The 18,790-nt window shown below is 45.2% G+C and overlaps 1 protein-coding gene across 7 annotated transcripts in view; it reads left to right on the top strand.

The window, feature by feature from the left end:
• fbxl7 (F-box and leucine-rich repeat protein 7) overlaps positions 1-18,790 on the top strand; it is a 425,983-nt gene that overhangs the window by 345,991 nt on the left and 61,202 nt on the right. The window contains exon 3 of one of the 7 annotated variants that reach the window (XM_048521762.2): positions 6,083-6,141. The exons of 5 other annotated variants lie outside the window; for them this stretch is intronic. The gene's annotated coding sequence lies outside the window, so the exon portion shown is untranslated. Of the gene's footprint in view, positions 1-6,082; positions 6,142-7,352; positions 7,429-18,790 lie in introns of those variants that run through there. One more of the 7 variants, XM_048521781.2, reaches the window with a different exon arrangement.

Here is an 18,790-nt window from a genome sequence, read left to right as displayed (position 1 = left end):
AGAAGATCCGTCCTCATCTCAGTTTAAAATGATTGACCCTGAGACTGCATTTTTCTGGACTTTCCAAGCAAGAGAAGCAACCTCTTATCAACTGCATTGCATTGCCAAGCTCCTTCAAGATCTCGTAGATGTTTCAACAAGATAATAATTCATTCAATGAAATTCTAGAATATAAGCTCAGTAAACTCAACCTCACCCCTGAATGTTCTGTTTTCCGATTATAACTTATCCTTCACTTGGACTTCGTTCAAGCAAAGTTTTTTCGATCTATTTCTGTTTTGTCAATCAGGTACTTAATTGCTGATTTAAAAGATAAAACTAATCACTAAAGTGTGCTATATGCATACATGGTACATGAAGGCATGACACTTTAAAATTTAATGTTCTGAGCTCTGTAGAACTCCAACAGCAACAGAGACACTGAGGAACAGATTGGGAGACAGATTTTGGAAAGGTGCAGAGGTAATAGGGTTGTTGTCATGGGCTCCATCAACTTGCCTAATATAGACTGGAACTTCCAAAGTGCAAATATTTTGGATGGAGCAGATTTTGTCAGCTGTGTCCAGCTAGGATTTCTGACTCAAAATGTAGATGGGCCAACTAGAGGAGAGGCCATATTGGATTTGATGCTTGGCAACGAACAAGGCCAGGTGTCATGGAGAGGGATAGGAGCAGATGATATGTGAAAGTACTTAATTGAGAGAGGGGGAATTACAATGCTATTAGGCAAGAACTATGGAGCATAAATTGGGGTCAGATGTTCTCAGGGAAATGCACAATAGAAATGTGGAGGTTGTTTAGGGAGCAAGTTGCCACAGGTACTGGATAGGCTTGTCCCACTGAGACAGGGAAAGGATGGTAAGATGAAGGAACCTCGGGTGACAAGTCATGTTGAATACCTAGTCAAGAGGAAGAAGAAACCTTAGTTAAGGTTGAGAAGCAAAGATCTGGCAAGGCTCTTGAGATCCTCCAAGTAGCCAGGAAGGAACTGAAGAATGGACTTAGGAGAGTGAGAAGTGGGTATGAGGAAACCTTGGCAGGTAGGATCAAAGAAACCCCCAAGGCTTTCTACACTTATGTGAAGAACAAAAGGATGGCCAGAGTGAGGGGAGGGCCAATCAGGTATCGTGGAGGGAACTTATGTGCAGAGTCAGAGGAGGTAGGGGAGGTCCTTAATGAATACTTTGCTTCAGTATTCACCAGTGAGAGGGATCTTGACATTTGTAAGGACAGCATGAAACAGGCAGATATGCTCGAACAGGTTGAAGTTAGGAAGGAGAATGTGCAAGAAGTTTTGAAAAACGTGAGTTCATATAAGTCTCCTGGGTCAGATGGGATATACCCAAGGTTGCTACAGGAAGCGATGGAAGAGATTGCTGCCCCTTTTGCAATGATCTTTGCATCATCACTGTCCATTGGAGTAGTACCAGAAGATTGGAGGGTGGCAAATGTCATTCCCTTGTTCAAGAAAGGGAATTGGGATAATCCTGGAAATTACAGACCAGTCAGTCTTACTTCTGTGGTGGGCAAATTATTGGAGAGGATTCTGAGAGATAGTATTTATGATTATTTGGAAAAGCACAGTTTGATTCGAAATAATGAGCATGGTTTTGTGAGGGGCAGGTCATGCCTCACAAGCCTATTTGAATTCTTTGAGAATACAACAAAACACAGGGGCTGGATAGGTTTGTCCCACTGAGACAAGTAAAGGATGGTAAGATGAAGGAACCTTGGATGACAAGACATGTTGAATACCTAGTCAAGAGGAAGAAGAAACCTTACTTAAGGTTGAGGAGCAAGGATCAGACAGGGTAGAAGGTAGAGCAGTGGATGTGATGTTGGTGTTGGTATTGATGGATGTGATTTTAGCAAGGCATTCGATAAGGTTCCACATGGTTGGCTCATTCAGAAAGTTAGGAGGCATGGGATTCAGGGAAATTTGGCTGCCTGGATACAAAACTGACTGTCCAATAGAAGACAGAGAGTGGTAGCAGATGGAAAATATTCAGCCTGGAGCTTGGTGACAAGTGGTGTTCTGCAGGGATCTGTTCCAGGACCTCTGCTATTTGTGATCTTTATAAATGACTTGGATGAGGAAGTGGAAGGGTGGGTTAGTAAGTTTGCTGATGACATTAAGGTTGCTAGAGTTGTCGACAGCGTGGAGGGCTGTTCTAGGTTGCAACGGAACAATGACAAGATCCTGAGCTGGACAAAAAAGTGGCAGATGGAATTCAACTCAGAAAAGTGTGAAGTGATTCATTTTGGAAGGTCAAATTTGAATGCAGAATACAGGGTTAATAGTAGGATTCTTGGCAGTGTGGAGGAACAGAAGGATCTTGGCGTTCATGTCCGTAGACCCGTCAAAGTTGCTCCCCAAGTTGATAGGCTGGTAAAGAAGGCATATGGTATGTTGGCTTTCATTGGCAGGGGAATTGAGTTCAAGAGCCATGAGATTATGCTGCAGCTCTACAAAACTCTTAGACTGCACTTGGAATATTGTGTTCAGTTCCGGTCACCTCATTAGAGGGGGTGCAGAGGAGATGTACCAGGATGCTGCCTGGACTGGAGGGCAAGTCTTATGAGGAAAGGTTGAGGGAGCTAGGGCTTTTTTCATTGGAGCGAAGAAGGATGAGAGGTGACTTGATAGGGGTTTACAAGATAATGAGAGACATAAATAGAGTAGATAGTCAGAGACTTTTTCCCAGGGTGGAAAAGACAATTACGAGGGGACATAATTTTAAGGCGATTGGAGGAAGTTATAGGGGAGATGTCAGAGGTGGGTTCTTCACACAGAGAATGGTGGGCATGTGGAATGCACTGCCAGCAGTGGTAGTGGAGTCAGATACTTTACAGACTTTTAAACGACTTTTGGATAGGCACATGGAGGATAGTAAAATGTAGGGTATGCAGGGTAGATTAATCTTAGTAAGATAATAGGTCAAAGAACAAAGAACAAAGAAAATTACGGCACAGGAACAGGCCTTTCGGCCATCCAAGCCTACGCCGATCAAGATCCTCTGTCTATACCTATCATCTATTTTCTAAGGGTCTGTATTCCTTTGCTCCCTGCCCATCCATGTACCTGTCCAGATACATCTTAAAAGACACAATCATGTCTGTGTCTACCACTTCCGCTGGCAACGCTTTCCAGGCACCCACCACCCTCTGCATAAAGAACTGCACGTGCATATCTCCCATAAACTTTCCTCCTCTCACTTTGGACTCATGACCCTTAGTAATGGAGTCCCCCACTCTGGGGAAAAAAGCTTCTTGCCATCCACTTTGTCTATACCCCTCATGATTTTGTAAACCTCAATCAAGTCCCTCCTCAATCTCCGTCTTTCTAATGAAAATAATCCTAATCTACTCAAGTTTTCTTCATAGCTAGCACCCTCCATGCCAGGCAACATCCTGGTGAACCTCCTTTGCACCCTCTCCAAAGCATCCACATCCTTTTGGTAATGTGGCAACCAGACCTGTGCGCAGTACTCGGAATGTGGCCGAACCAAAGTCTTATACAACTGTAACATGACCTGCCAATTCTTGTACTCAATACCTCGTCCAATGAAGGAAAGTATGCCGTATGCCTTCTTGACCACTCTATTGACCTGCATTGTCACGTTCATGGAACATTGGACCTGAGCACCCAGATCTCTCTGTTCATCAATTTTTCCCAGGACTTTTTCATTTACTGTATAGTTTGCTCTTGAATTAGATCTTCCAAAATGCATCATCTCACATTTGCCTGGATTGAACTGCATCCGCCATTTATCTGCCAAACTCTCCAATCTATCTCTATTCTGCTGTAATCTCTGACAGTCCTCTTCACTATCTGCTACTCCTCCAAACTTCGTGTCTTCTGCAAACTTGCTAATCAAACCACCTATACCTTCCTCCAAATAATTTATGTATGTCACAAACATCAGTGGTCCCAGCACAGATCCCTGTGGAACATCACTGGTCATAGGTCTCCAATTTGAGAAACCCCCTTCCACTACAACTCTCTGCCCTCCTGTTGCCTAGCCAGTTTTTTATCCATCTAACTAGCACACTCTGGACCCCATGCTACTTCACTTTCTCCATCAGCCTACCATGGGGAACCTCATCAAACGCCTTACTGAAGTTCATGTATATGACATCTACAGCCTTTCCCTCATCAATCAACTTTGTCACATCTTCAAGAAATTCTATTAAGTTGGTAAGACATGACCTTCCCTGGACAAAACCATGTAGTCTATCACTGATAAGCCAATTTTCTTCCAATTGGGAATACATCCTATCCCTCAGTATCTTCTCCAGCAGCTTCCCTACCACTGATGTCTGGCTCACTGATCTATAGTTACCCAGATTATCCTTGCTATCCTTCTTAAACAAGGGGACAACATTAGCAATTCTCCAGTTCTCCGGGTCCTCACCCATGTTTAAGGATGCTGCAAAGATATCTGTTAAGGCCCCGGCTATTTCCTCTCTCGCTTCCCTCAATGAGCGGGGATAGATCCCATCGAGACCTGGGGACTTGTCCACCTTAATGCCTTTTCGGATACCCATCACTTCCTCCCTCCTTATGCCGACTTGACCTAGAGTAATCAAACATCTATCCCTAACCTCAACATCCGTCATGTCCCTCCCCTTGGTGAATACCGATGCAAAGTACTCGTTAAGAATGTCACCCATTTTCTCTGACACGATGCATAACTTCCCTCCTTTGTCCTTAAATGGGCCAATCCTTTCTCTAGTTACCCACTTGCTCTTTCTATATGAATAAAAGGCTTTGGAATTTTCCTTAACCATGTTTGCTAAAGATACTCATGTCCCCTTTTAGTCCTCTTAATTCCTCACTTCAGATTCACCCTGCATTCCCGATATTCTTCCAAAGCTTCGTCTGTCTTCCCTCGCCAGACCTTATGTATGCTTCCTTTTTCCTCTTAGCTAGTCTCACAATTTCACCTGTCATCCATGGTTCCCTAATCTTGCCATTTCTATCCCTCATTTTCACAGGAACAAGTCTCTCCTGCATGCTAATCAACCTCTCTTTAAAAGCCCCCCACATATCAAACAGTTTCTCCCAATCTACATTCCCCAGATCCTGCCAAATCTTGGTATAGTTGGCCTTCCCCCAGTTTAGAACTCTTCCTTTAGGACCACTCTCATCTTTGTCCATGAGTATTGTAAAATTTACGGAATTATGGTCACTATTTCCAAAGTAGTCCCCTACTGTAATTTCAACCACCTGGCCGGGCTCATTCCTAACACCAGGTCCAGTATGGCGACTTCCCGAGTTGGACTACACACATACTGCTCTAGAAAACCCTCCTGGATGCTCCTTATGAATTCTGCTTCATCTCGACCCTTAACACTAAGTGAATCCCAGTCAATGTTGGGAAAATTAAAATCTCCCATCACCACCACCCTGTTGCTCCTACACCTTTCCATAATCTGTTTACATATTTGTACCTCTATCTCACGCTCACTGTTGGGAGGCCTGTAGTACAGCCCCAACATTGTTACTGCACCCTTCCTATTTCTGAGTTCTGCCCATATTGCCTCACTGCTCGAGTCCTCCTTCGTGGGCCGAAGGGCCTGTGCTGTGTTTTACTGTTCTATGTCTGTCTTTCCAAAGTGATACAGATGGAATTAAGGTCCCAAACAATCGTGTAATTCAAGTGCAGTTAAAGTCATGGAAGGTTTGATTTTGACAAGGAAAATAGAAGAACTGTGGCTTCATTGGAGCAAATGATTTTTGAACTATATTTTCATGCACAGAAAAGACATCTGACTTTAAGACACTCTTTTCAGATTTAAAATGAAGGTGAAATAGCACATGAACAAGAGCGAACATAAAGTTAAGGTCCTGAAGGAATTATGACAGATTCAAAAACAAAACTTGTGCCAGGAGTGTTAAAAAATGTCTTTAGAATGGCAAACAAGTTTTTTTAAATTCAAATAACAAGACAAATTAATGATAGCAATAAGAATATCAAGAGAAACCAAGGGGTAGAATCGAGCCTAGAACACAGGTTTGGGTGAGGATTGAGAACTGAAGCAACATAAACTGCAAAATTCTTTTTGTCTCTATTTTTAGCAAAGAAATAGCTATACAACATACTTGATCTGGAAAGGGAACTGGATCATATTAGAGAGGTAAGCTGGACACTATTCACATTACTGTCAGTATGTTTGCTAAACATCTACACAAATTCAATGAAAATCAAAGGACAGATAAGATACATCCAATGATTCTGAAGGAAATAGAGAAAAAACTGGTATATATCTTCTAGGCATTACCAACTATTTGAAAGATGCCGGGTGATTGAAGAAGAGGAGATGTCATTCAGTGTTGATTGAGAAAATCCATGTCTAGGTACACAGGTCAGTGAAAGTGTCAACACAGGTGGAGAAGGTCATCAACAAGGTAGTCAAGAAGGCATATGGCATGCTTAGTTATGCTGCATTTGGAATATTTGTTCAATTCTGGTTGTCATACTACCAGAAGAATGTGGTGGCTCGGGAGAGGGTACAGAAAATATTTACCAGGATGTTGCCTGGTATGGAGTGCATTAACTATGAGGAGAGGTTGGAGAAAATTGGGTTGTTCACATTAGAGCGATGCAGGTTGAGGGGTGACCTGATAAGAGGTCTACAAGTTTATAAAGAGCATGAACAGTCAGAAGCTTTTTCCCAGGGCAAAAGAGTTAGTTACTAGGGTGCATAAGTTTAAGGCATGAGGGACAAGACTTAAATGTGGAGTGATATACGAGACAAGTATTTTACACAGAGGGTGGTGGGTAGCTGGAACCCACTGCCGGGAATGCAGTGGAAGCAGATATGATAGTGACTCTTAAAGGAAGTCTTAACAAATACATGAATAGGATGGGAATAAAGAGATACGGTTCCCGGCAGGGTAGGGGGTTTTAGATGTGAGGGCAGCATGCCGGTGCAGGCCTGGAGGGCAGAAGGGTCTGCTCCTGTGCTATAATTTTATTTGTTCTTTGTTCTATTCGACCTCAGTATTCTGTAAGTTTCAGTGAGATCCCCCCCTCAACATTCGAAACTCCATCAATTACATACCCAGAGTCCTCAACCACTCCTTGTATGATGAGTGCTTCATCCTGGGACCCCCTCCAACACCAGCACATCCTTCATTAGATGAGGTTCTCAAAATTGGTCACAATATTCCAAATTCAGTCCAACCAGAACCTTATACAGCCTCAGCATTACATCTCTACTATTGTATTCTAGCCCTCTTGAAATTACTGCTAACATTTCATTTGCCTTCTGAACTGCCAACAGAATCTACATGTTAATCTTATGAGAATCTAGTACTCCCGAGTGCCTTTGTGTTTCAGAATTCTGAAGCCTTTCCACATATAGAAAAAAATCTACACTTCTATTCTGTGGAGGTGTTTGTTTTGGACTGCGGTACACAAGGTGAGAAATGACGCAACAGCAGCTTTATTTGAAAACAGAAATTTTCAGAATCTTACTCAAATGTTAGTGAGACGCAAAATTTATAAGTAAAAGAACAAAGGATCACACTGATGAGGATACACCCAACAAACCTAAAACCCCATTTCTGAAGAAGGGTCCCAATCCGAAACTTTCCTGCTCCTCTGATGCTGCCTGGCCTGCTGTGTTCCTCCAGCACCACACTGTATTATCTCTGACTCCAGCATCAGTAGTTCTTGTTATTTCCAAGATGCTGTTAAATCTTGAATTGGTTAGAAGGATTAATTGATTAAGATGTATATGTAAATCCCAGAATTATTTCACATCTCTGTCCCGTGAGAACTAAAGGCGTTATCAGGGTAACAAAGGGATGACATTTTAGGTAAAACAATGCATGTTTGATGTGTGGCCTTGTTTTGAATCTGTTTGTGTTTTGGTCTGGAATCAAACTGGTTTTATTTCTGATGTAGAAATTTACAAACACGACACTGACTGTCTGTTGTGTGCTCTTTGAAAAAAATAGAATGCATCTGCAAATACATATCCACCCCACAGACTGTGTATGTTTGTTTGAAGGAGTGTGTGTGAGAGATACTCTGCGTGTGTGTGAGTGTGCGCATGTTTGTGTGTATGTGAGAGATTATGTGTGTGTGTGCGTGTGTGTGAGAGAGAAAGAGAGGGAAAGTGTGAGTGTGCAGTGGAAGTGGAAGTGTGCATGTTTTGTGTGTGTGAGGAGAATTTGTGCGCATGATGGAGAATGTATGCAGGGGAGACCGTGTATGTGTGAGGGTGAATGTGTGTGTGGGGTTGGGAGTGTGTGTGCTGTGTGTGTGTGTGTGTGTGTGTGTGTGTGTGTGTGTGTGTGTGTGTGTGTGTGTGTGTGTGTGTGTGTGTGTGTGTGTGTATGAGGTTTTGTATGTCAGGGACAATGTTAGTATGTGTGAGGGAGAGTGTGCACATGTGGCAGCGAGAGTGTGTGTGCAAGTATGAGGAAGAGTGTGTGTCTGTGAGGAAGTGTTTGTGTGAGAGGAATGGTGTGTGTTTGTGATGTGGTATGTGTGTGTGTTTGAGTGTGTATGTGAGTGTGCGTGAGAGAGGGAGACTTTGTATGTTTGGAGGACTAGTGTAGGTGTGTGTGTCTGTGAGGAAGAATGTGTGTGGGTGCGTGAGTTTGTGGGAGAGTGTCTGTGTGAAGGAGCGTCTGTGTGTGAGTATGAGGGTGTGTGTGAGAGATAAGGTATGTGTGTGTGTGATGTGGTGTATGTGAGTGTGTCTGTGAGGGAGGCAGAAAAGAGAGAGGGTGTATGTATGTGTGAGTATGAGGTTGTGTGTGAGAGAGGAGAGAGTGTGTGTGTGAGAGAGAGAGACGGAGTGTGTGTGTGTGTGTGTGTGTGATGTGGTCTGTATGTGGGGGGGAGAGTGTGTGTGTGCATGTATGTAGGAGTCTGTGTGTGTATGGGGGAGACACTGTGTGTGCGTGGGGGTAGTGGGAGACTGAGTGCATGTGTGCACATGTATTTGTGTATGGAAGACTATGTGTGTGTGAGAGGGAGTGTGTCTGAGTTTGCATGTGAGGCAGAGTGTGTGTGTGAGTATGAGGGTGTGTGTGAGAGAGAGGGAGAGTGTGTGTGAGAGAGAGCGTGTATGTGTGCTATGGGGTGTGTGTGTGGGGGTCAAGACTTTGTGTTTGTGTGTGTGTGTGACTGTGTGTCTGTATACGTATGTGTGTGAGAGAGAGACTGTGTGTGTGCGTGTGAGCGAAAGTGAGTGAGTGTGTGTGTGTGTGTGTGTGTGTGTGTGTGTGTGACAGACACACCATGTGTTGAGGGTGGGACAGGAGACTTAGTGTTTATGTGCATGTGTGTTTGGGTATGAGGAAGAAGGTGTGTGGGTGTACGACTGTGCGGGATGGTGTATGTGTGTGAGTGTCTGTGTGCGTACGCGCTTGTGTGTGCGAGTCTGTGTGTATGTGTACATGTGTGTGGGAGACTGTGTGCCACTGTTCCACACACACACACACACAGATCCTCCCGCTCACTCCCACAAACTTCCACACACAGTCACTCCCTAACACACACACACACATTAGCAAACACATACTCTCTCTCCCACATGCACACACACGCACTTACATACACACACACACACACATTCCCTCTCTCATACACATGCACACTCCCTCACACTCACACATACACTCTCCCTAGCACACACACAAACACACATGCTCTCTCTCACAGACACACACAGCTTCCCCCACCACACTCCCATACACTCACCACATCACAAACACACCATCCATCACGAGCCAGGACAGAGTTGTTGTCTCTGGTTTGTTGCCCCTGCCACGTGCTAGTGAGGCGAGGAGTAGGGAGAGAGAGGAGTTGAACACATGGCTACAGGGATGGTGCAGGAGGGAGGGTTTTGGATTCTTGCATAATTGGGGCTCTTTTTGGGGTAGGTGGGACCTCTACAAGCAAGATGGTCTTCACCTAAACCAGAGGGGTACCGATATCCTGGGGGGGAAATTTGCTAAGGCTATTCGGGTGGGTTTAAACTAATTCAGCAGGGAGATGGGCACCAAATTGTAGTTCGACTATAGAAAAGGTTGAGAGTAGGGTGGTCCGAAATAAAGTTTCATGGACGCAAGATGGCACCGGCAAGCAAGAAGTTGGTTTGAGGTGTGTCTACTTCAATGCCAGGAGCGTCCGGAATAAGGTGGGTGAACTTGCAGCATGGGTTAGTACCTGGGACTTCAATGTTGTGGCCATTTCGGAGACATGGATAGAGCAGGGACAGGAATGGTTGTTGCAGGTTCTGGGATTTAGATGTTTCAGAAAGAACAGAGAAGATGGTAAAAGGGGCGGAGGTGTGGCATTGTTGGTCAAGGACAGTATGACAGTTGCAGAAAGGATATTTGGGGACTCATCAACTGAGGTAGTATGGGCTGAGGTTAGAAACAGGAAAGGAGAGGTCACCCTGTTGGGAGTTTTCTATAGGCCTCCGAATAGTTCCAGAGATGTAGAGGAAAGGATAACAAAGATGATTCTGGATAGGAGCGAGAGAGACAGGGTAGTTGTCATGGGGGCTTCAACTTTCCAAATGTTGACTGGGAACACTATAGTTCGAGTACTATAGATGGGTCAGTTTTTGCCCAGTGTGTACAGGAGGGCTTCCTGACACAGTATGTAGATAGGCCAACAAGCGGCGAAGACACATTAGATTTGGTACTGGGTAATGAGCCTGACCAGGTGTTAGATTTGGAAGTGGGTGAACACTTTGGTGATAGTGATCACAATTCTGTTATGTTTACTTCAGTGATGGAAAGGGATAGGTGTATACCACTGGGCAAGAGTTATAGCTGGGGGAAAGGCAATTACGATGAGATAGGCAAGATGTAGGGAGCATAGGATGGGGAAGGAAACTGCAGGGGATGGGCATGTTAGAAATGTGGAGCTTATTCAAGGAAAAGCTCCTGTGTGTCCTAGAAAAGTGTGTACCTGTCAGGCAGGGAGGAAGCTGCAGAGCGCAGGAGCTGTGGTTTACGAAGGAGGTGGAATCTCAGGTCAAGAGGAAGAAGAAGGCTTAAGTTAGGATGAGATGTGAAGGCTCAGTTAGGGCACTTGAGGGCTACGAGGTAGCCAGGAAAGACCTAGAGAGACAGCTCAGAAGAGCCAGGAGGAGACATAAGAAGTTGTTGGCGGATAGGATCAGGATAAACCCTAAGGCTTTCTATAGGTATTTCAGGAATAAAAGAAAGACGAGAGTAAGATTAGGGCCAATCAAGGATAGTAGTGGTAAGTTGTGTGTGGAGTCAGAGGAGGTAGGGGAAGCACTAAATGAATACTTTTTGACAGTATTCACTCTAGAAAATGACAATGTTGTCGAGGAGAATACTGAGATACAGGCTACTAGACTAGGTGGGATTGAGGTACACAAGGAAGAGATATTAGAAATCCTTCAGAGGGTAAAGATAGATAAGTCCCCTGGGCCGGATGAGATTTATCCTCGGATCCTCTGGGAAGCCAGGGAGGAGATTGCCGAGCCTTTGGCATTGATCTTTAACTCGGCATTGTCTACAGGAATAGTGCCAGATGACTGGAGGATAGCAAATGTGGTTCCCCTGTTCAAGAAGGGGAGTAGAGACAACCCTGGTAATTATAGACCAGTGAGCCTTACCTCAGTTGTTGGTAAAGCGTTGGAAAATGTTATAAGGGATAGGATTTATAATCATCTAGAAAAGAATAAATTGATTAGGGATAGTCAGCACAGTTTTGTGAAGGGAAGGTCGTGCCTCACAAACCTTATTGAGTTCTTTGAGAAGGTGACCAAACAGGTAGATGAGAGTAAACCGGTTGATGTGGCGTATATGGATTTCAGCAAGGCGTTCGATAAGGTTCCCCACAATAGGCTATTGTACAAAATGCGGAGGAATGGAATTGTGGGAGATATAGCAGTTTGGATCGGAAATTGGCTTGCTGAAAGAAGACAGAGGGTGGTGGTTGATGGGAAATGTTCATCCTGGAGACCAGTTACTAGTGGTGTACCGCAAGGGTCGGTGTTGGGTCCACTGCTTTTTGTCATTTTTATAAACGACCTGGATGAGGGCGTAGAAGGATGGGTTAGTAAATGTGCAGACGACAGTAAGGTCAGTGGAGTTGTGGATAGTGACGAAGGATGCTGTAGGTTGCAGAGAGACATAGATAAGCTGCAGAGCTGGACTGAGAGGTAGCAAATGGAGTTTAATGCAGACAAGTGTGAGGTGATGCACTTTGGTAGGAGTAACCAGAAGGCAAAGTACAGGGCTAATGGTAAGATTCTTAGTAGTGTAGATGAGCAGAGAGATCTCAGTGGCCATGTACACAGATCCTTGAAAGTTGCCACCCAGGTTGACAGGGCTGTTGAGAAGGCATACTGTGTTTTAGCTTTTATTAATAGAGGGATCGAGTTCTGGAACCAAGAGGTTATGGTGAAGCTGATGGTGCGGCCGCACTTGGAGCATTGTGTATAGTTCTGGTCACCGCATTATAAGAAGGATGTGGAAGCTTTGGAAAGGGTGCAGAGGAGATTTACTAGGATGTTGCCTGGTATGGAGGGAAGGTCTTACGAGGAAAGGCTGAGGGACTTGAGGCTGTTTTCATTAGAGAGAAGAAGGTTGAGAGGTGACTTAATTGAAATATATAAAATAATCAGAGGGTTAGATAGGGTGGATAGGGAGAGCCTTTTTCCTAGGATGGTGACGGCGAGCACGAGGGGGCATAGCTTTAAATTGAGGGGTGAAAGATACAGGACAGATGTCAGAGGTAGTTTCTTTACTTAGAGAGTAGTAAGGGAATGGAACACTTTGCCTGCAACGGTGGTAGATTCGCCAACTTTGGGTACACTTCAGGCGTCATTGCATAAGCATATGGACGTACATGGAATAGTGTAGGTTAGATGGGCTTAAGATCGGTATGACAAGTCGGCACAACATCGAGGGCCGAAGGGCCTGTACTGTGCTGTAATGTTCTATGTTCTATGTTAATCACAAACACACACACTCTCCCTCTCTCACACACACCCTCGTGCTCACACACACACATACGCTTTCTCCCACATATCCTCACACACACTCCATCCCTAACACACACATACAAACATTGACGCACACAGTCTCTCTCACATACACACATGCACGCACATTACCTCACACTCACATACACACTCTCCCTATCACACACCACACATTCTCACAGACTCTTTCTCTCACACACACTCACACACACAAACACACATAGTCTCTGTCTCTCTCTCACACACGCACACACATACACAAACACACAATGTCCCTCACACACACTGTCCCTCACAAACTCAGAATCTTACTCAAACACACACATTCCTTCTCCCATACAAACACACACTCCCTCACACTCACACACACTTTCTCCCTAACACACACACAGACACACAAACATACATACACTCTCTCACACCCACACGCACTGTCTCCCTCATACTCGCACACACACAAACATATGCATTCTCTCACTCATACACATTCTGCCTCACACACACATACACTCTGTCTCCCTCAAACAAACACACCACATCTCTCTCGCACACACAAATGCAAACACACCTCGTCTCTCTCTCTCTCTCTCTCACACACACAGATTCCCTCTCCCACACACATACACCATCACACTCACACACACACTGTCCCTAACACACACACACTGACACACAATCTCTCCCTCATACACACACAGACATAAATACACTATTTCTTTCACACACTCACACCCTTATCCTCACGCACACACACTCTCGCTTTCATATGCACTCACAGATTCTCTGTCTCTCCTTTATACACACATATGCATCCCAACGACCCCCCCTGCACAACAAAGTCTCTCTCACACATCTACATTCACAAACACTCCCTCACACACACACCACATCACACAAACACATCCTCACACACACACACACACACACACACACACACTCACTGATGCATACACACACACACACACACACACACACACACACACACGCACACACACACACGCACACAGAGTCTCACTCTGTCAGACACATACAACCACACAGGCTCCCTAACACATACACACTGACATACAATCTCACCCTTAAGCACACACACGAACATACATACACTCCCTCTGTCCCTCACACACAGACTCCCTCATACTCTCACACACACTGTCCCTCACACACATTCCCTCACAGACAAACACAACATCACGCAAACACACCCTCCCTCATACACACACACTCTCGCTTCCATACACACACACAGATTCTGTCTCTCTCAAACACACACACTCCTTCACACACAAGCACACTCATACATGCACACCCACACACACTCTCCCTCACACACATGCTCACACACAGTCCCACACACATACTTACACAAACACATCCCACACATACACACATTCTCCCTCTCACACACACACACACTTCTTCACACACATACTCTCCCTGACACAGACACACTTCACACAATCTCTCCCTAACGCATACACTCAAACATAGGTACACTCTCTCTGTCTGTCATACGCAGAAACACACTCTCCCTCTCACACACACCCTCATACTCTTACATTGGCAAACACATACTCTCTCTCTCACACACACACACACACCAAAACATAGAACATAGAACATAGAACATTACAGCACAGTACAGGCCCTTCAGCCCTCGATGTTGTGCTGACCTGTCATACCGATCTGAAGCCCATCTAACCTACACTATTCCATGTACGTCCATTTGCTTATCCAATGACGACTTAAATGTACCTAAAGTTGGCGAATCTACTACCGTTACAGGCAAAGCATTCCATTCCCTTACTACTCTCTGAGTAAAGAAACTACCTCTGACATCTGTCCTGTATCTTTCACCCCTCAATTTAAAGCTATGCCCCCTCGTGCTCGCCGTCACCATCCTCAGAAAAAGGCTCTCCCTATCCACCCCATCTAACCCTCTGATTATTTTATATGTTTCAATTAAGTCACCTCTCAACCTTCTTCTCTCTAATGAAAACAGCCTCAAGTCCCTCAGCCTTTCCTCGTAAGACCTTCCCTCCATACCAGGCAACATCCGAGTAAATCTCCTCTGCACCCTTTCCAAAGCTTCCACATCCTTCTTATAATGCGGTGCCCAGAACTGTACACAATACTCCAAGTGCGGCCGCACCAGAGTTTTGTACAGCTTCACCATAACTTCTTGATTCCGGAACTCGATCCCTCTATTAATAAAAGCTAAAACACAGTATGCCTTCTTAACAGCCCTGTCAACCTGGGTGGCAACTTCCAAGGATCTGTGTACATGGACACCGAGATCTCTCTGCTCATCTACACTACTAAGAATCTTACCATTAGCCCTGTACTTTGCCTTCTGGTTACTCCTACCAAAGTGCATCACCTCACACTTGTCTGCATTAAACTCCATTTGCCACCTCTCAGCCCAGCTCTGCAGCTTATCTATTATGCACAGTCTCTTTCTCTCACAAACTCATTTCTCACTCACACACACACACAAACACGCACACATACACACTCCCACATATGCACACACACATATACTCTCTCCCTCACACACACTCCCTCACAGAGACACAAAAGCACACCACATCACTCTCACACACATATACACACACACACAATCTCTCTCTGTCAGACACTTACAAACACGCAGTCTTCCTAACACATACACACTGGCATACAGTCTCACCCTAATGCACACAAAACATACATACATACATTCTCTCTGTCCCTCTCACACAGACTCCCTCATACTCCCACACGGGCATACTGTCCCTCACACATATACACACTCACACATATTCCCTCACTGACAAACACAACATCACACAAACACACCCTCCCTCACACATACACACATACACACTGTCTCGCCATTTGCCACCTCTCAGCCCAGCTCTGCAGTTTATCTATGTCTCTCTGCAACCTACAGCATCCTTCGTCACTATCCACAACTCCACCGACCTTAGTGTCGTCTGCAAATTTACTAACCCATCCTTCTACGCCCTCATCCAGGTCATTTATAAAAATGACAAACAGCAGTGGACCCAACACCGACCCTTGCGGTACACCACTAGTAACTGGTCTCCAGGATGAACATTTCCCATCAACTACCACCCTCTGTCTTCTTTCAGCAAGCCAATTTCCGATCCAAACTGCTATATCTCCCACAATTCCATTCCTCCGCATTTTGTACAATAGCCTATTGTGGGGAACCTTATCGAACGCTTTGCTGAAATCCATATACGCCACATCAACCGGTTTACTCTCATCTACCTGTTTGGTCACCTTCTCAAAGAACTCAATAAGGTTTGTGAGGCACGACCTTCCCTTCACAAAACTGTGCTGACTATCCCTAATCAATTTATTCTTTTCTAGATGATTATAAATCCAATCCCTTATAACCTTTTCCAACACTTTACCAACAACTGAGGTAAGGCTCACTGGTCTATAATTACCAGGGTTGTCTCTACTCCCCTTCTTGAACAGGGGAACCACATTTGCTATCCTCACTCCCTCACACATTCACAATCTCACTCACACCCGAACACAGTTTCCCTCACACTTACACACATAAACTCCCAAACACACACAGTCTCCCCCCACCCACCCCTTACACACATGTCGCTCACACACAAGCACACACGTACATGCACTCCCACCACGGCCGACACACACACAGAGTATTCTACACAGATGCACAGACACACATACTCCATATCACATATACACCCTCTCTCTCTCTCTCTTTCTCACCCCCTCTCTTTCTCTCTCTTCCTAACACACATACATACACACTCTCTCACACACACGCAGACTCTTTCTTTCAAGCACACACACACACACAAACACTCCACATCGCACACATACCCACCCTCACACACAGATGCACAGACATGTTGTCCCTCTTACATAAACACACACTCACACGCACTCTCTCTCTAACACACACGTAGACACACATACACACATGCACGCGCACACACACAAACATGCATACACTCTCTCTCTCACACACACATATACACACACACACACACACATACACACAAACACACACTCTCCCTCATGCAAACACACTTATTCTCTCTCCCTGACACACTCCTCTACGCAGACACACAAACGCACCACATCTCACTCACACACACACACACACACACACACACACACACACATACACACACACAATCTCTCTCTGTCAGACACATACAAACACATAGTCTCCCTAACACATACACACTGACATATAATCTCACCCTAACACACACACACACACACACACAAACATATATACATACACTCTCTCTGTCCCTCACACACAGACTCCCTCATACTCTCGCACACACACTGTCCCTCACACATATACACACTCACACACTTTCCCTCACAGACAAACACATCACGCAAACATACCCTCCCTCACACACACCCTCTCGCTTTCACACACATGCTCACAGATTCTCTCTCTCTCAAACACACATGCTCCTTCACACACAAGCACACTCACATCCAGACTCACACCCTCATACACTCTCCCTCACACACATGCTCACACACTCCCTCACACACACACACACACACACACACACACACACACACACACACACACACACACACACACACTCTGTCTAACACAGACTCACTCTCATACATAGAACATAGAACATAGAACAGTACAGCACAGAACAGGCCCTTCAGCCCACAATGTTGTGCCGACCATTGATCCTCATGTATGCACCCTCAAATTTCTGTGACCACATGCATGTCCAGCAGTCTCTTAAATGACCCCAATGACCTTGCTTCCACAACTGCTGCTGGCAACGCATTCCATGCTCTCACAACTCTCTGTGTAAAGAACCCGCCTCTGACATCCCCTCTATACTTTCCACCAACCAGCTTAAAACTATGACCCCTCGTGCTAGCCATTTCTGCCCTGGGAAATAGTCTCTGGCTATCAACTCTATCTATGCCTCTCATTATCTTGTATACCTCAATTAGGTCCCCTCTCCTCCTCCTTTTCTCCAATGAAAAGAGACCGAGCTCAGTCAACCTCTCTTCATAAGATAAGCCCTCCAGTCCAGGCAGCATCCTGGTAAACCTCCTCTGAACCCTCTCCAAAGCATCCACATCTTTCCTATAATAGGGCGACCAGAACTGGACGCACAAACGCACCACATCTCACTCACACACACATACATTCTCCCTGATACACACACACTCCCACCAACTCCCCCCTCACACACAAAGTCTCCATCACACATACACACACACACACACACACACACACACACACACACACACACACACACATAGAGACAGACCACCTCCCACACAGACACGCAAAGTCTCCATCACACCTATACACACTCCCACACACTGCATCACACACACACAGCACACCACAAAAACACACTCTCCCTCACACACACACACACACACAAACACACACACACACACACAGACACACAGACACACACACACACACACACATACATACTCTCTCTCTCACACACACACACACTGGCCCCCTCTCTCACATACAGTCTCCTCCTTCTCTCACACACATTGTCACCCTCACACTCACACGCACACCCTCTCCTTTATGCACACACACACACTTATAATCTATCTCCCTCACACCCATTCCCTCACATAGACACACACACACATACCCACACACCACATTACACACACACATACACAATCTCTCTCTCTCTCTCTCGCACTTGCACGCACACACACACAAATTCACACACACGCCCTCACACACACTCACACACAACATCACACA

Source organism: Stegostoma tigrinum, chromosome 2 (genome assembly GCF_030684315.1).
Source record: "Stegostoma tigrinum isolate sSteTig4 chromosome 2, sSteTig4.hap1, whole genome shotgun sequence".
In the NCBI taxonomy this organism is placed as follows: domain Eukaryota; kingdom Metazoa; phylum Chordata; class Chondrichthyes; order Orectolobiformes; family Stegostomatidae; genus Stegostoma; species Stegostoma tigrinum.
The sequence above is the reverse complement of the archived record's forward strand: the minus strand, read 5'-3'. Positions and strand labels throughout refer to the sequence as shown.